Raw genomic sequence first — 15,737 nt, 5'->3', positions numbered from 1 at the left:
CATTCCTCTTGAAATGGTCACATATCCATAAATTGAGAAGCCACTTAGAATTAGATAGAGAAATAAATCAACAAGGTACGGATCAAGAACGAATAATCGGTAAGAAATCCCAATCTCAAAACAACTATCCGTGGAAGAAGAACTAAAGCTACTAGAATTCCCACCTATGAAACTCCCGAACCTTTCCGGTTATGCAATCAGGTGTTGGGGATACAGGGGAAGCATAATATCTCACCCAAATCTAGCAAATCCTACATCCAACTGCATCCTTCCTTCAACACATAACCAAGAAAAACTTCGGAAACCATCTACCTCAAGCTTCGAAAAGCATCCGTTATACAAGTTATGGCGATACTCCTGAACTCCCGCCAAGTACTGGGTGGCGTCGAGGTTATCTCACCAACGAAATGCATAAAAGAGATTTTCGATGTCGGCATACTAAACTCAGGTATTCCAGAACTGCACCGATAAAATTATGACGACAACACCTCAGAGCTCAACTCCCCGGGACACTTCCACAAAACCCCTGACAGGAGGCACCAAGACAATGTTCTCATCATAAAACCATCGGAACGATTCCAAGATACCCGCGTGATCCTAAAAAAAATAGTGAAAATTTTGAGAAGAGAAGAGTCAAAATTCAACATCAGGATGCCTTACCAGAGCGATGAGGAGACTGGGAAGTAAAAAAGAATTCCTAAACTCTCCGATATATAATTCCTAAATGACTCAAAACATTTTTCTAGACACAACTCGGCCGCTAAAAAAACGATCAAGCAATGGGGCTCCTAAGGTCGGGGAAGGCTCTGATTACCAACTTGTAACACCCTCGATGCGACTATATCTCCCACGTGCCGAGGAACGACTTAGAGGCATAATCGCATTGAAGGCATATGTCGCAAGTAAGGCAATCATCACAACATCCCATGTAACATAAATAATAAAGGGGAGATAACATAGTTGGCTTACACTCGCCACGTCAATCAAGGTACATAAATAACATTACATCATCCAAACACTCATGGCCCGACTATGGCGCCAAAATAAAAGATACTCGTCGCTTCGGTATCAAAGGGAAGCTTGCCCCTAGATACGTGGGACCTTTCAAGATTGTCAGCAAGAGAGGCGATCTCGCCTATCAACTCGAGATTCCTTCAAACTTTGCAAATGTTCATGATGTGTTCCATGTCTCTCAGCTCCGAAAGTGCTTCAAGACTCCTGACCACACCGTCAACTTCGAGGACATTGAGCTCCAAGAAGATCTTTCCTATCGTGAGCACCCCGTTGCTATTCTTGAAGAGACCGAACGCAAGACTCGCAATAAGTCAATCAAATTCCTCAAAGTCAAGTGGTCACACCATTCCGACCGTGAAGCTACCTGGGAACGCGAGGATCACCTCCGTTCTGAGTACCCGGCGTTCTTTCAGTCCTAGATCTCGGGACGAGATCCTTTCGTAGTGGTGGAGTGTTGTAACACCCCGGATATGACTTTCCCAATTTGTACTCCAACTCTTGCCGTTTCCGGCGTTAAGTTATTTTATTTTTTCTCGGGTTCAGGTTTTGTCTCCGTGTGTTGTTATTGTTGTCATGCATCTCATATCATGTCATCATGTGCATTGCATTTGCATACGTGTTCATCTCATGCATCCGAGCATTTTCCCCATTGTCCTTTTTGCATTCCGGCGCTCCATTCTCCTCCGGTGGTATTTTCTAGCTTTCTTTCGTGTGTGGTGATTAGACATTTCCAGATTGGACCGAGACTTGCCAAGCGGCCTTGGTTTACTACCGGTAGACCGCCTGTCAAGTTTCGTACCATTTGGACTTCGTTTGATACTCCAACGGTTAACCAAGGGACCGAAAAGGCCTCGTGTGTGTTGCAGCCCAACACCCCTCCAATTTGGCCCAAAACCCACCTAAACCCTCTCCATCATCTAGAGCATTCGATCACGATCGCGTGGCCGAGAACCGCACCTCATTTGGACTCTCCTAGCTCTCTCTACCTATAAATATGTGCCCCTCCCCGAAATTTTGGATCATTTCGCGGATGAACCCTAGCCATCTCCCTCCTCGCGCCGCCGGACACGTCCATCCCGCACCGGACATGTCCGCCGGACGCGTCACTCCGGCAAATCAGTGCATGCCACGTCATCACCGCAGCCTCTCGCGCCCAATCGCCGAGCGCCACATCACCCGGCCAGCCCTCTCTCTCCCCGTGGCCCGCGGAGCCCATCCCGGGCCCGCATGGGCCCAAGCCGCTACCGCCGAAGCCCGGCTTCACCGCCTCGCTCGCTGCCCGCTGGAGTCTCGCCGGACTCTGCCGGAGAGACGCCGGCCGCTGCCGCCTTCATCACCGGAGCCGTCCTCAGGTCACGCCGCCCTGCGCCATCTCTCGTTTTCCCCTAGCTCTCTCTCTCATCCCGAGCCCCCCCTCTCTCTGTGTGCTTCCCAGGGAGCCGCCCCGCCATGACCGCCAGGGATCTCCGCGCCCGGGCCGCCCCGAGCATCCTCGTCGCCGGATCCGGAGACCCCGCATCCGGATCTGCCCATTCCCGATGCCTCCCCGCGTCCCCGGCCTGCGCATTCCCTCGCCGGAGTTCGGATCGGCGCCACCGCCATGGCCTGCTGCCAGAAGGAGGACGACGCCACCATCCCCGCTCGCGCGCGTGGACCTCTCGTCGGCCCAGCTTCCCCTTGCCCGGCGTACCTTCCTCCTTCCTCTTCGTTTTGGGCCGAAGCCCATGGGTGAGCCACCACTATTCCCTGCCCCGTGCGCGACATACTATCTTACGCCCAGTTCCAGACTTGGCGATTTTCACTAAGTCCCCGAAATTCCTAGATTCATGTGCCCATGTTCTTCATGCCGTAACTTTGCATCCGTAGCTCCGATTCATGCATATAGCATATCAAAATGTTCGTCTCAAAGAGTACATCATTTCATTCGATTGCATCATTTTCATTTGAGTGCATCTTGATGCCCGAAATGCTGTTAGAAGAGTGCTACTTGAGATAATTGTCAGATCTGCTACTCCATTTAGATATTTGTCATTTTTGCCATGATTAGTGTGTGCATGATATGCCCATGAGCTCTACATATGTTTTGTTAAGGGTTTTGCCATCTTTCCAGAGGTGCAACCCATGTATTTTTGTGATGTGTGTGGTGACTAGCACAAGCTTGCAAAGTGGTGCACTTGGTAATGCCTCACTTTGCAAGCTTGTGCTAGTCACCACACACATCACAAAAATACATGGGTTGCACCTCTGGAAAGATGGCAAAACCCTTAACAAAACATATGTAGAGCTCATGGGCATATCATGCACACACTAATCATGGCAAAAATGACAAATATCTAAATGGAGTAGCAGATCTGACAATTATCTCAAGTAGCACTCTTCTAACAGCATTTCGGGCATCAAGATGCACTCAAATGAAAATGATGCAATGGAATGAAATGATGTACTCTCTGAGACGAACATTTTGATATGCTATATGCATGAATCGGAGCTACGGATGCAAAGTTATGGCATGAAGAACATGGGCACATGAATCTGGGAATTTCGGGGACTGTGAAAATCGCCAAGTCTGGAACTGGGCGTAAGATAGTATGTCGCGCACGGGGCAGGGAATAGTGGTGGCTCACCCATGGGCTTCGGCCCAAAACGAAGAGGAAGGAGGAAGGCAGGCCAGGCGAGGGGAAGCTGGGCCGACGAGAGGCCCACGCGCGCGCGAGCGGGGCTGGTGGCGTCGTCCTCCTTCTGGTAGCAGGCCATGGCGGCGGCGCGGACCCGAACTCCGGCGAGGGCATGCGCAGGCCGGGGACGCGGGGAGGCATCGGGAATGGGCAGATCCGGATGCGGGGTCTCTGAATCCGGCGACGAGGATGCTCGGGGCGGCCCGGGCGCGGAGATCCCTGGCAGTCATGGCGGGGCGGCTCCCTGGGAAGCATGGAGAGAGGGGGGGCTCGGGATGAGAGAGAGAGAGCTAGGGGAAAACGAGAGATGGCGCGGGGCGGCGTGACCTGAGGACGGCGGCGGCAGTGGAGCAGCTTCTGCTGATGAAGGCGGCGGCGGCCGGCGTCTCTCCGGCAGAGTCCGGCGAGACTCCGGTGGGCAGTGAGCAAGGCGGTGAAGCCGGGCTTCGGCGGTAGCGGCTTGGGCCCATGCGGGCCCCGGATGGGCTCCGCGGGCCGCGGGGAGAGAGAGGGCTGGCCGGGTGACGTGGCGCGAGAGGCTATATTGGCGCCGTGTTGGGGGTGATCGGGACCGTGTCGCATGTTGGGTTATCTTTTATTTTGGCGCCGTATTCGGGCCATGAGTGTTTGGATGATGTAATGTTATTTATGTACCTTGATTGACGTGGCGAGTGTAAGCCAACTATGTTATCTCCCCTTCATTATTTATCTTACATGGGATGTTATGAAGATTGCCTTACTTGCGACATATGCCTTCAATGCGATTATGCCTCTAAGTCGTGCCTCGACACGTGGGAGATATAGTCGCATTGAGGGTGTTACATCACCGCCCCCTACTAGTTCCACCGCTGGCCAAGCCATCCCTCTACTCACCCACACCCCCTGTTATTCTGCGGCAACGTCAACCTCACACCGCAACGAACCAGTGAACCCTCATACTCCTCTACGCGTGGGCATCCACTGCCGCGTCTTCCCCGGCTCCACGTCGTCCCCTTCCTAGGCCTCGCCGTCGTCTACCTCCCTGGTGCTCTCGGCGCGACGTGGTCAACATGGTCAAGGAACGACTTCCATCGGAAGAGTACTGTACGTGGAGAGGCTGACAGCTGGGTCCACGGCCGCAGCAAGGAAGTGCCTCCTTATTATGCGGAAAATAATTATTCCTCCACCTGACAGCAGGGACCCACCGGATGGGCCACCGTATTTGGCGAAAAAATGTTCCCCCATGACTGCTGGGACCCACCGGACAGGCAACCATATTTCACGAAAAAGAACATTCCCCCTGCTGTCAGCTCGGACCCACCAGAAGTGCCTCCTTATTACGCACAAAAAATGAATACCCCCCTGCTAGTTGGGACCCACCTTGGTTGGTGGCTGACTTGTGGGCCTACTAAGTTGACGGGGACGGAGTGCTTTGTCAACTTAGTTAATATGAACGATTCTAGCTCCAGTGACCGTACAATGTCCATCCAACAGCCGTAGTGCTTCTTCAACCTCTGGTCTTCTTGCTCCAGCCGCCCAAAGCAGCACCGGTCATGCCGCATGCTCCTGCCTCCCGTGGTCGGCTGTGCTGCCGCGGAGGCCTCACCGCCCCCTACTATTCCCACCACTGGCCAGGCCCTGCAGCGACGGTAGCCTCACACCGCAGCCGAACCGGTGAACCCTCGTACTCCTCTCCGCGCGGGCTTCCACTGCCGCGTCTTCTCCGGCTCCGCGTTGTCCCCTTCCTAGGCCTCGCCATTGTCCACCGCCCTGGTGCTCTTGACGCGGCATGCTCAATGTGTTCAAGGAACAACTTCCATCGGACATGGACTGTACGTGGAGAGGCTGACATATGGGTCCACGGCCGCAGCAAGGAAGTGCCTCCTTATTACATGCAAAATAATTATTCCTCCACCTGACAGTGGGGACCCACCGAATGGGCCACCGTATTTCGTGAAAAAAAAATTCGCCCTGACTGCTCGGACCCACCAGCTACATCCTCGCACGCAAGGAAGTGCGTCCGGGCAAAAAAAAACGATTCGCCCCCTGACTGCTGGGACCCACCAGCTACATCTTCGCACGCAAGGAAGTGCATGACAGTCGGGACCCACCTGGTCGAAGTGTACGTAGCGTTGTCATTCTGGTCGTGAACGTGTACGTACATACTGGTCGATGTAGAGGCGCGCACGCAGCATGTACACATATGTAGAGCGACCAGTGTGCAAGAAAGAAAATATGACCACGTACGTACATACGGGCAGGGTCTCAAATGCCTACTAGCGCATACGTACGGCCAGGGCTCGTGTACATGGCTGGATCGGAACGGAGAAATTGCGTCGTCGTCGTGTTCATGGGGAGCCAACCGGCTGGGTCGGAACGGAATGCGTCGTCGTGTTCATCGGGAGGGCTTGGATGGAACAACCGATGGAAACGAGGCCTGGCGTACAACAGAACAGAGGAAACGGCCTTGTGTTCGACTGGCCACGATCGAAACGGGATCCTGTTCATCGGGAGGGGTCTGGCGTACCGCAAAACGGAGGAAACGGACCTCCTATGGTCTAAACGGGGGTCCTGTTGATCGGGAGGGGTGTGGCGTACCGCAAAACGGCGGAAACGGACTTGTGTTGGAGCGCTACGGTCGAAACGGGGGTCATGTTCATCGGGAGGGGTGTGGCATACCGCAAAACAGGACTCCGCGGGATACTGTTCATCTCCACCGTCGACCCCCTCCAGCCTCCACGGGCTACTGTTAATCCACTGTCGACCTCCTCTAGCCTCCACCTGCGATTGTTCATCCATGGGCTCCTGTTCATCCAGCCTCCACCGCGCGCTACTCCACCGGCTACAGTTCAACCAGCCCTCTCCACGGGCTCCTGTTCAACCACCCCTCCACGGGCTACTGTTCATCTAGCCCTCCACCGTCTACTGTTCATCTTGCCCTCCATGTGGTGGTCCTGTTCATCCAGCCCTCCACGGGGTCATGTTCATCCATCCCCAACCGGCTCGATCGATCGGGGTCCTGTTCATCCAGAGGCAACACCACGGGGTCCTGTTCATCCACCCCCACTGGGAACTCTTCATCCAAACCCCCAGCAACACTCACCGTTCATCCAGAGGCAGCATCAATCGGCTTCAGTTGGCAGCAGTAGCGAAGGAATCGCTTGATCGGGTTCAGTTAACAGCCATCGATCGATCGCTCGGGTTCAGTAACGCGTAGCCTGAAGTGCAATCGCTCGCATTCAGTTAGAGCCTAACGCCTCGCTCGGGTTTAGTTAGAGCCCAACGCCTCACACCCACATGCGTGCGTGTATGAGAGAAATGCGCATCGCTCGGCCCCGACCACCCACCGTAACCGGGAACACCCCGATATTTTCCTCGCCCTCGCTTCTACCATGGTTTTTTCCATCATGGACAGCCCAAAGAATGTCATGCAGCTGCGTCTCCGGCCCGCCCAGGACAAAAAGCCCATTTTCTGTCATGATTTTTTGTCATAGAAGTAGGACCCCACCACATCTATGATGATACCGTGTTTTGTCACAATTATCGTCATAGAAGTGTCATAAGTATGACAGAAAAAAATCGTTCGCCCAAAATGTCACGGATGTGTCTTTTTTGTAGTGTGTGGTCTAGAATATTAGAACCATTTTTACTAAATAGAATGGTCAATTTATCAAGCAACATGTCTCTCAGCTCATCAGGAGGCACAACATGACTATCATCACAAAAAGAGCGCTTGATATTGTACTTAATATCCTCAGCCATGTGTGACCAATATTTTTCAAAAAAAGCATTTTCATCGTTAACTCCACAATGGGCAAGGATTGTAACAAAAAGCCTGCGTAGCTGATCCCCCATACCCCAGGTCAAAGCCTCACCAAGCACACTATACCATTCAAGATCATCTCCAAGCAAGCCCCTAGCAGCACATGCCTCCTTAAACTCCTTAAAGGTTTCATACACAATCCCATTATAAGTTCTAACATCCGTATAAGACATGGCACCTTTGACAACCATCAGGAGCATTCTAAGATAGAAAAGCTCTCCAGCTTTAGGGTGCACAAAATAAATCCTACCAATCCTATAGCTCAAGGTCTTAGGAATCCATTGTTTTTTGCTTGCTAGCCAAGTCCATTTGGTTGGGAAGTCACAATAAGTAAGAGACCTAGCATTTGCATAGCATCTATTAGCTGCAAACCACTCGGTTAACATTGTTCTTTGTAGCCACGCATGGTCAGCAACTGACTTTAGGTTTGCTTTAACATTGAAACGCACTATGTGTTTATTTAACAAATGAACAGGCAATCTTTCAATAGAAGGCATCTTACTGTGTATATCAAAGCCATATATCCTCCAGCAACCATATTTATCACATATGTAACGACATTGTCTATATTCCATGATCTCATCAATCTCAATACCAAAATCAGGACCCTTTGTAAAATACTTATAAAGATACTTGATGACATGGGTTTTATTGCACCACTCAATGTTAATATGCGCCAAGTATTTTTTTAGCATGAGCAGATTATATGGAACAACATGCCTATTATCAAGCCTGACCTTCTTTTTAACTATACAACGACCGTTATCTGGGTGACTATACATAGGGAATCCACTATCATCTAGAGAGGTTTCAAGATGGAGTGACTTAGGAATTTTTTTAACACAATCCATCTTTCATGCAAGAACATTTAATACCATCTTCCCTACAAGGGCCGTGCATCATGTGCTCAGAAACAAGAACATATCCAAGAGGATCCGCAACAGGATCAGGGATGGAAGCCGATATAAAAGAGTCAATCAAAGCAGGATTAACCTCCCGTTTTTTCTATCAAGCCAAATCAGGATATGGGCATGAGGAAGCCCTCTTTTCTGGAACTCCACAATGTGCAGTATAGTGAATAAAGGGGGAAAGATGAACACGAGATGAGGTGGAAAAGAATAGAAGAAAAGAAATGAGAGCAATCGCAAAGCACGTTTTACCAGCTACGACAGGACCAAAGGCCTCCCCACTCTCAATATCATGAATATAGTCATTGAGCTTCATGTGATAAACCCTGACCGGAAGATCTGGACTGTCTGAAGGCACCTGGCCAGGCTCAGAACACAGGGCTTTTGTTACCTCAGGCCACTTGGGATTACAGGTAAAGGTGGTGAAAAGGTCTGGTGGGCCGAAGACACGCGAAATGGCCACTACGTCTTGGAAGTTCTCAATCATATAATGCCGGCCACCAGTAAAAGAGGATGGAAGTATGTTTTTCTTGCCAACAGAACTTGCATATGTCTGCCCTTTTCCAACAGCATCAGTGACCCCTTGCAAGTTCTTTGCTCTAAGATCATTATTAGCCTTCATGATAAAATGCAGCCTCCACTCGTCTATGCAAGCGCGCGCATCTACAATGGCATGTGAGGAAAGCAAACCACAACAAAGGTATGGATTATGCTGCTCTGGTCTATAGTGGAGACAATAGGAATAATAGTCCTGCATGGTGAGCATGGTTCTTTTGCTAGTATCTAAAGGGTCTGAACCAATATATTTAAGCCCAAGCTGAAACCCACGTTCTACATAGGGGAAGAGAAGAGGATACTGTAAAGGCATATATGAAGTTTGCAAGGAAGATATTTGCTGCAGATTATCATATTTATCGTGTACTACTATGTCACGACAAGAAGTCTCCACCGTAAACTCACCAAACATTAAAGACGCTAGCTCGTCAGTTGTAGGAAGGCTAAACTGTGGGCCATCAGATTCTCTAGGGGCAACTAAACGAATGGCTATCTCGGCATGCTTATTGGCTGCTAGTATTTCTCTAGCTAATCTAAATGTTTTGACATAAGAATTATGTGCACCAAGCCTTCAATAATAGACTCATCTAAACCACCATTACTCTTTTCACCCTTTTCTAAAGCCTGAATCTTGTTTTGCTCCTCATTCTGGGTATCATATATATATATATAGTGTTACTATTCATCACCCAGGGTGCAGAATACGTTATTCTTCACCCGAGGTAATCTTATGATTATTTCATAATTAAATTATGTTTCGAATTCAAATAATTACATTCCTATTGATTCACTACGTAAAATTTAACATAAGAAAATAAAAATATAGGTCATAAGACAAGAACATTTGCAGTTTATGTGTATTTTAGACTATGTTTTTACGTTTGTAATTTTACATAACATAAAATATTTTTTACGACGATTATATATTTTCTTACGGTCCCTTTTTGCGTCGGAAATAAGACAAAACTTACGGAACGTAAAATTATGGTGCATTGATGGTAAAATAGAGGGGGGTGAAGAATAACTATTCCTCACCCAGGGTGACGAATATATATAGAGAGAGAGAGAGAGAGATAGTTCAACATACTTAGGGGTATTTCTTTCCTTAGGCATAAGAGACCCCATTCGATGACAAACCTGGCTGTTTATTTTATATATATTTGGACCATTACCATCATTCACCGAACGGTCAACAGTAGTTCCCATGGAAGTAAATGCAAAGAGGCAATTGTACTGACGAGTTTTTTTATAAACTCTCTGGTACGCGAGGGACCATTGTATCTCAGCAACTCAGAAAGAAACAAGGGTGGATTCTTAAAAGGTGTAATATACACCTTACCACCCTTGCAACATGTTTCGTAAACCACCCGCCTTAGTGTAATAGCGGAGTCCGATCTCACCCTCTAATACGCCTCCAACGTATCAATAATTTTTTATTGTTCCATGCTATTGTATTATCAATCTTGGATGTTTTATATGCATTTATATGCTATTTTATATGATTTTTGGGACTAACCTATTAACCTAGAACCCAGTGCCAGTTTCTGTTTTTTCCTTGTTTTTGAGTTTTACAGAAAAGGAATACCAAACGGAGTCCAATTGACGTGCCAATTTTTGATGATTTTTTATGGACCAAAAGAAGCCCGTGAAGTAAAAGAGTTGGGCCATAAGAGTCTCGAGCCATCCACGAGGGTGGACGGCACGCTCTACCCCCTGGGCTCGCCCCCTATCTCGTGAACGACTCGGAGACCCTCCTGACGTGAGACCGATGCCAAAAATTCCTATAAATACAGAAACCCCCGAAAAGAAACCTAGATCGGGAGTTCCGCCGCCGCAAGCCTCTATAGCCACCAAAAACCAATCGAGACCCTGTTCCGGCACCCTGCCGGAGGGGGGATCCATCACCGGTGGCCATCTTCGTCATCACGGTGCTCTCCATGATGAGGAGGGAGTATTTCACCCTCGGGGCTGAGGGTATGTACCAGTAGCTATGTGTTTGATCTCTCTCTCTCTCTCGTGTTCTTGATATGGCACAATCTTGATGTACCGCGAGCTTTGCTATTATAGATGGATCCTATGATGTTTCTCCCCCTCTATACTCTTGTGATGAATTGAGTTTTCCCTTTGAAGTTATCTTATCGGATTGAGTCTTTAAGTATTTGAGAACACTTGATGTATGTATTGCATGTGCTTATCTGTGGTGACAATGGGATATTCACGTGATCTAATTGATGTATGTTTTGGTGATCAACTTGCGGGTTCAGTGACCTTGTGAACCTATGCATAGGGGTTGGCACACGTTCTCGTCTTGACTCTCCGGTAGAAACTTTGGGGCACTCTTTGAAGTTCTTTGTGTTGGTTGAATAGATGAATCTGAGATTGTGTGATGCATATCATATAATCATAGCCGTGGATACTTGAGGTGACATTGGAGTATCTAGGTGACATTAGGGTTTTGGTTGATTTGTGTCTTAAGGTGTTATTCTAGTACGAACTCTAGGATAGATCGAACGGAAAGAATAGCTTCTTGTTATTTTAGTATGGACTCTTGAATAGATCGATCAGAAAGGATAACTTTGAGGTGGTTTTGTACCCTACAATAATCTCTTCGTTTGTTCTCCGCTATTAGTGACTTTGGAGTGACTCTTTGTTGCATGTTAAGGGATAGTTATATGATCCAATTATGTTATTATTGTTGATAGAACTTGCACTAGTGAAAGTATGAACCCTGGGCCTTGTTTCAATGCACTGCAATAACGTTTTCGCTCACTTTTATCATTAGTTACCTTGCTGTTTTTATATTTTCAGATTACAAAAACCTATATCTACCATCCATATTGCACTTGTATCACCATCTCTTCGCGGAACTAATGCACCTATACAATTTACCATTGTATTGGGTGTGTTGGGGACACAAGAGACTCTTTGTTATTTGGTTGTAGGGTTGTTTGAGAGGGACCATCTTCATCCTACGCCTCCCACGGATTGATAAACCTTAGGTCATCCACTTGAGGGAAATTTTCTACTGTCCTACAAACCTCTACACTTGGAGTTCCAACAACGTCTACAAGAAGAAGGTTGTGTAGTAGACATCAAGCTCTTTTCTGGCGCCGTTTCTGGGGAGGTGAGTGCTTGAAGGTATATCTTTAGATCTTGTAATCGATTCTTTTAGTTTCTTGTTTTATCACTAGTTTAGTCTATAAAAGAAAACTAAAAAATGGAATTGAGGGTTCCTCATATGCTTCATCTTTTTAATATCTTTCGTGAAAATGATGGAAAGGAAAATTGTGCCCGAGTGCTAGAAGAAGAATGCATTAAAATGTTTGGCACTAAATCTTTGAATGATGGGCATGATTGCAATGTTATTAGTACGAACTCTTTGAATATCCATAGTACTAATGATGATTGCACTAGTCATGATGAAAATGTCTCTTATAAGCATGTCAATTTTTGTGGAGTGCATAGAGTTTGCAATTACACACCAAATAGGGAAGATAGATTTTGCAAGAGGCATAAGTACTTAGAAACTAAATGGTTGCAAGAAAGGCTAGATGTTTGTGCTGAAAATTTAAATTTTCTTAGCCACCCTTGTGAACTTTGCAATGAACGTGGTCATTTAAATATCCAATGCAAATTGTTTCATAATCGAATCGTGTCCAAAAATTGTGATGACTTGATTTCCCTTGCGCATCATAATGAACTTAGTTTGCTTCTGGGTTATGAAGAAATGAAACGTATAACTAAGGATATTCCAGAATTTGCCCTTGAGACAGTTCTTGATTTTGATCTAGAGGAAATTTATATGTATTGTGCGGTGAATTGCATTGAAAATCCTTATATTGCCAATTACATAAAGACAAGCAAACAAATAGAAGATGAAGAGAATACTAATGAATGGGAAGAGACTTCCCAATATCCTCCTATTATTTCTTATGATGAATCAGGTAACGAGGAGGAACCTTCTATTCAACCAATCTCATTAATAAGGAGCTCCAAAAAGAGGATTAAACCCACAAAGAATGTGAAGAAGAAAAAGACAAGACGGGGAAGCAAAGGTAAAAAGGTATCCCTCCCAAATGATGTTGCTCCTATTACTCAGTGTGATGATGATAATTTCTATACTATTGGTGCTATCCGTACTATTAATGATGAGAGTGATTATGCTTATGATATGAAAAAACCCAAGATTTGGGATGCTATGCTTGATGAGAATGACATGTTTGAGAATTTATTTGCTGCAATTAATGTTTGTCCCAAGCTTGGGGATGCTCTGTTTAATGAAGATGATATTTTTAGTCCCCCAAGTTTTGATGGGCAAATTTATTATGATGATAGCATGCCTCCTATTTATGATGATTATATTGATGAAAGTGGGTTTGGAAGAGTGTCAACTTTAGGAAGTAATGATCCCACTATTTTGGAGGATGTTGAATCTTATTGTGATAATTATAAAACTGGATTTGGAGAGGTCATGACTTTATTTAGTAATGATTCCACTATCTTGCAAGAGGTTTCAATTGATTATGATGAGAACAAACTTGCTACTTATGATGATTATTGTGATGATACTTATGTTATAAAAAGTAGTGATGATTATATTTAAAAAACTTGTCATGATTATGATTACCCTTTTCCTGAACGTTACACTTTTAATGTGGAAACAATTTATAGTATTCGAGTTTCTCATGATACTCCCACTATTCCGAATGAGAACAATTTTGCTTATGTGGAGAGTAATAAAAATTATATGCTTGTGGCTCATGAAAAGAATGCTTTATGTGATAGTTATATTGTTGAATTTATTCATGATGTTACTGAAAATTATTATGAGGGAGGAATATATGCTTGTAGGAGTTGCAATAATATCAAGTTTCCTCTCTATGTGTTGAAAATCTTGAAGCTGTGCTTGTTTTACCTTCCTATGCAAGTTGATTCTTCTTCCCACAAGTTGTTTTCTCACAAAATCCCTATGCATAGGAAGTGGGATAGACTTAAATGTGCTAGTCATATTCTTCATGATGCTCTCTTTATGTTTCAATTCTTATCTTTTTTGTGAGCATCATTGAAATCATCATGCCTAGCTTGAAGGAATTAAATAAAAGCGCTTGTTGGGAGACAACCCAACATTTATACCTACTTTTTTTGTGTGTTCACATGATTAAGCTACTGTAGTAATCATGTTTTATAGCTTTTGTTTCAATAAAGTGCCAAGTAAGTCCTTTGGGATGGCTTATGGTGATAGTTGATTTGATCTTGCTAAAAACAGAAACTTTTGCGCCCAGGATATTAGTTTTCATTTTTAACAGAAGCGCGATAAAATACTGATTCTTTTTGAAGAGGATTAATAAAAAAATTGCCTAGTACTTCCTAATTTATAAGGATTTTGGGAGTTACAGAAGTATTCGAGAGTTACAGATTACTACAGACTGTTCTGTTTTTGACAGATTCTGTTTTCGATGCATAGTTTGCTTGTTTTCTAGTTTCTATGGCTTATATTGCTTAATATAAATTATAGAAATTATATGGTACAGTAGGAATCATGTGAGAAAAATTATGAATCTTGTCTTAACAGTACCTAAGTGGTGATTTGCTTTCTTATACTAACGGAGCTTACGAGTTTTCTGTTAAGTTTTGTGTTGTGAAGTTTTCAAGTTTTGGGTAAAGATTCGATGGACTATGGAATAAGGAGTGGAAAGATCCTAAGCTTGGGGATGCCCAAGGCACCCCAAGGTAACATTAAAGGATAACCAAGAGCCTAAGCTTGGGGATGCCCCGGATGGCATCCCCACTTTTGCCTTCGTTCATCGATAACCTTACTTGGAGCTATATTTTTATTCACCACATGATATGTGTTTTGCTTGGAGCATCATTTTATTTTATTAGGATTTGATTTCTGTTATTTAGATTAATATTTTGCATCTTTTACTTCAATAAAAAGGTCAAGTATAGCCTTTACCATGCTTATTTTGCAAGTCCATATGTTGCTGTTTTAAAAAACAGAAAGTTTACTGTTATGTTTTAAATATTTATGAATAGTCAGAACACGATAAATTCTCGAAATTTTTACACAAATAATAACAAAAAATTATCTAAAGTGTGGTAATTTTTCAGAATTTTTGGAGTTAAAGAAGTATGATTCCTCTTGCATTCTTTACAGACTATCATGTTTAGACAGATTGCTGTTATGATTGCATTGTTTGCATATGTTTGCTTGTTTAATGATTCTATTTTAGGATAGGAGTGTTAAATATGCGGAGGAAATTAGTAGGAAATGTTAAATAATAATTTTAGTGATTTTCTACAGTAGAGAATGATAAGGTTTAGCATGGATTTATACTAACTCATCTCACGAGTTCTTGTTGAGTTTTGTGTGGATGAAGTTTTTAAGAACTAGGGAGACCGTGATATGAGAGGAATTAAGGAGACACAAAATCTCAACCTTGGGGATTCCCAAGGCATACCTAATTAATATTCCAAGAAGTCTCAAGCATCTAAGCTTGGGGATGCTCCGGTTGGCATCCCACCTTTCTTCATCAAGAATTAACGGTTAGCCTCGGTTGAGCCTAAGTTTTTGCTTCTTCACATGATATGTGCTATCCTTGCAATGTCATTTTATTTTGTTTTGCTTGCTGTTTGAATAAAATACCAAGATCTGAAATTCTTGAATGTTACAGAGTCTTCACATAGTTACATAATTATTCAACTACTCATTGTGCTTCGGTTACATCTTTTGGAGTAGTTTGTCGTTTGCTCTAGTGCTTCACTTATATCTTTTTAGAGCAC

Source organism: Triticum urartu, chromosome 7A, assembly GCF_056163025.1.
Source record: "Triticum urartu cultivar PI428250 chromosome 7A, HENAU_Tu73, whole genome shotgun sequence".
NCBI lineage: Eukaryota > Viridiplantae > Streptophyta > Magnoliopsida > Poales > Poaceae > Triticum > Triticum urartu.
This window is presented reverse-complemented; position numbering follows the sequence as displayed.